The sequence below is a fragment of the Phocoena sinus genome, chromosome 2, assembly GCF_008692025.1.
Source record: "Phocoena sinus isolate mPhoSin1 chromosome 2, mPhoSin1.pri, whole genome shotgun sequence".
Lineage (NCBI taxonomy): Eukaryota > Metazoa > Chordata > Mammalia > Artiodactyla > Phocoenidae > Phocoena > Phocoena sinus.
In genome coordinates, this window is record NC_045764.1 from 41,789,001 (window position 1) to 41,792,962 (window position 3,962).

At 43.7% G+C, this 3,962-nt stretch overlaps 1 non-coding gene across 1 annotated transcript; it reads left to right on the forward strand.

The window, feature by feature from the left end:
• Positions 1-468: 468 nt before the first annotated feature.
• Positions 469-575, forward strand: LOC116750072. Its single transcript, XR_004348810.1, has one exon. It is a non-coding gene; the product is annotated as a U6 spliceosomal RNA (small nuclear RNA).
• Positions 576-3,962: the final 3,387 nt, after the last annotated feature.

Below are 3,962 nucleotides of genomic sequence, written 5' to 3' on the forward strand. Positions count from 1 at the left end.
TTCATAACAGCCAGAAAAGTGGAAACACACAAAATGCCCACTAACCAATGAACGAATAGGTAAGATGGGATATACCCATACAGTAGAATATTATTCAGCCATGAAAAGGAATGAAGTACGGATACAAGCTACACATGAACTTGAAATCCTTATGCTATGTGAAGGATGCCAGTCACAAAGGACCACGTGGTGTGTGACCCCATTTACGTGAAATGTCCAGAGCAGGCAACTCTGTAGAGACAGAAAGCAGGTTAGTGGTTGCCAGGGACCAGGGGGAGGGAAGACTGGGCTAAGGGGTACAAAGTTTATTTTTGGAGTGATGAAATTCTAAAATTCTAAAATCCACTATGATAGTGTTTGTACAACTCTGTGTATATACCAAAAGCCATTGAATTGTACCCTTGGAATGAGTAAGCTGTATGGTGTGTGACTTATATCTCAGTAAGCCTTTTTTAAAAAACCCATACTGTGTTCGCTTCAGCCACACATATACTAACATTGGAACTATACAGGGAACATCATCACGGCCCCTGTGCAAGAGTGACACGCGCATCTATGACACATTCCATATTTTGTCTATTGTCGAAGCCAAAAAAAAAAAAAAAAAATACTGAAAACGTTTCGGTAGGCTTTGCCTGAGGAAAGAATCCACCAACACAGCTCAATTTTAAATGTTTATTTTTTGGTTTTATTTCATTCCATTCAAATGTGTCATTTAAAGTCAAAACTAAACATTGTTTTTAAAAGTTGGTATGAGCTTTTGAAAGACACGGTTTGATTCCCAGCTCTGCCTGTGGCTAAACCATGTGATGTTGGGCAAGTCAATTCCGCTCTGGGTCTGTGTCTCCTCACTGCAAAACGGGAGCAATGGCACCTATGCTACCTTGTAATGGGGTTCAGGCTGCATCTTCACCAGGACATCCTGGGCGGAGGTGAGTGGGACCCACGGCTACATCTGCTCAGAGGGGGGTCTCTGCTACTAATTGTCACAAGGGCACCCTTGGAGCTAATGCCAGCCTCCAATGTTACAAAGCCTAGAAATATTATTTCTAGGTGAGGTGTACATGGTAAGTGGTCAGCTAACGGCAAAGGATGACTTCAGCTGCAAATAACTGAAAATACTCTCACAAAACTACAAGTCCTGAAGGACAGTGGGGGCCAGGAGGTCCAGTCAGGCCTCCTGCTCGGGTCTACCCCTCCCTGGGCTAGCTCTTTCTTCCGACCAGAAGCAAGATGGCAGCAGTGCTTGTAGGCCTGACATCCTAATGTCCCAAGATCTCATATCTTAGAGACTTAGCAACTAAGTGAGCTGAGCAGAATTCTACACTCATCCACTTAATGAATATATTCCTTCAACGCTGACTCATTCTGGGCCCACTTCTAGGTACTGGAGATCCTTACATTCCTCGGAGAATCAGATAATGAGCAAACAAATGTAAAAACAAGGTAATTCCTAATTGTGAAACGTGTTAAGAAAGAAATAAAATATGGGGATAATAAAGCATCCCTGGGGGAGGTAACTTCAGACAGGGTGGTCTGGGAATGCATCTCCAAGCAGACTGGACTGCTTTGGTGAAGGAGGGAGGAGACAGACAGTGCAGGGTCCTGGATGGCCATGTGCATGAGAAGTTCTGCTTTTATTCCAAGTAAAATGTGAAGCCATCAAAGTTAGGGAGGGGAGGACATCTGCTGTGAAAGACACAGATTGAATCACAGCTCCATCAAATTACTCACCCATCTTGACCCTCAGTTTCCACGCCTGTAAAATGGGATTAAAAATTCCTACCTCATTGTATATTTGAAAGTTGCTACCAGAATAGATCTCAAAAGTTCTCATCACAAGAAAAAAAAAAAGGTTGTCACCACGTGTGGTAATGGATGTTAACTAGACTTAGGGTGGTGATTATTCTACAATATATACAAATACACAAATGCCAAAGCATTATGTTGTGCACCTGAAACTAAAATAATGTTATATGTCAATTATATCTCAGTTTAATGAATTAACTCATTCACAGGGTTATAAGAACAAAACAACAAAACAAGAAAATAGAAATGTACTGCGCAGGAAAATAAATATTAGCAACCTCTTCCATGTGTTTCTTTAAAAACTGAGGGCTGAGATGTTTAGAGGGAAGTGTCTGCAACCTGCTTTGAAATGCATCAGAAAAATAAGCTGTTTTGATGGGTGGAGAGAGAGGGTGGGTGATGGGTAGGTATGTAATGAAACAAGTAGAATAAAATGTTAATGGACGAATCTGGGTGATAGATATATGTCTGTTCACTGTAAAATTCTTTGAACTTTTAGGTATCTTTAAAACTTTTCGTAACAAAATTTTGAGGAATGGGGGAGAGGTACCACTTGTATTTAAGGAATTTGCAAACGCTTCTCCCCTCCCTCTCCAGCTTCACATGCTCTCCTTTCTTGTCTGATGGCGTTAGCAAGTCACCTTGCAGTCCTGCCGAGTAATTCGGTCCAAAGCGGGACATGTGTCCACTGTGCGGTGACAGTGACCAGGCGTCAGGAACGAAGTTTTGCAGTGAAGCCCCGGCGGGGCGGAGCCTTGGCCGCTTGAGAACATGCGGGGCTGTCGCCGCCAGAGGGCGGGCTCGTGGCGTCCTGAGCTCGAAAGGCGGCGTGGACAGCGCGGCCGGAAGCCAGGTTCTGTAATTACCTGCAGAAAACAGCCCTTCAGAGAGCACAGTCTGAGAGCGCCTACAGTCTGGCCCCGCAGATTCTGATGAAGAAGGGAAGGAGGGAGGGAAGAAAGTAACGCGCGTTGAGCAAGTGTCAGACAGTGCTCCGTACCTTCCATCATTTATTTCATGTTTTAGTTGTGAATCAGTCTGAAAATAGAACAGGAGTTGAAGTGCAAAGGATCTACATTTCACTCCTGGTAGAGACTGCCCAGGGAATTCCTGGTTTTCCGAGGGGAGAGCAGCTTTTCGGGGGACAACTTTCCTCCCTACCCCACCCCTTTCCAGCAAAGGGACTCAGAGTAGCTGTGTCCCCTGGGCTGAGATAGCACCTCGTGGTGGCTTCCGGCGATCTCACCCAGCATCTTCAAGGAGACTGCCCACCCCACGCAGATCTGCCCACCAGCTTCTTCCTGTGGAACTGGGGAAGGGGGTGGGGAGTGTTAACCTTGAACCCTTCCTCAGCTCAAACCATCCACAGCTCCCTCTAATGGAAACACTTTCTGAGACTATCTGGTACCCTCGCCACCGGAGATGTAGGCATAAATTATCAATCCCTCGGTATATTTCAATCATAATCTTTCAAAGCCACTCTGTACAAACCAGTAGTTTCCTCAGATTTTCTTTTTTGCATAGTCACAGCCTAAACGTCTCAAATATTATCTTCAGAAGCCTCTACCCCACGTCCCCACCCAACAGACTAACCCAGAGCCTCTGGGCGTGTAGCCCAGCAGGGAGCCCCAGCCCTAAATGTTCCTTGGGGCTTCTTAAATGTCAGCCACCTTATCCTCCCCTAGAAGGGAAGCAGGGTTATGCCAGAAAAGTTACCTCCTGACTTTAGACTTGCCAGATTGGGAGAAGGGGCGATCTGAATCCCACGGGAATTCGGTTAGAAAGGCTGGTATGTCCCAGATTTTGATTAATGCTTCTTTGGTGTTTAAATACTTTTATTCACAATAATACGTGTTAGGCCTAAGAAATAAGATGAGCATGAAGACAATTAAATTCATCCATGAACCCATCCTGAGATAAACACTCCTACATTTTGGTGTGTACTGCACTGAACTTTTTATTTCTGTGCATCAATTAAAACATGCCATTTTTCTTTGAATGATATAAGATACACTATTTGTAACTTGTTTTTATTATTTAATAATGATCACAAGTACCTTTCAATGGTTAAAGGATAATTTTTTAAAGATGAAATTATGACTCTCCTACAGATATAAAATGAACACATGTTAAAATTTTTATTTAATTCGTTA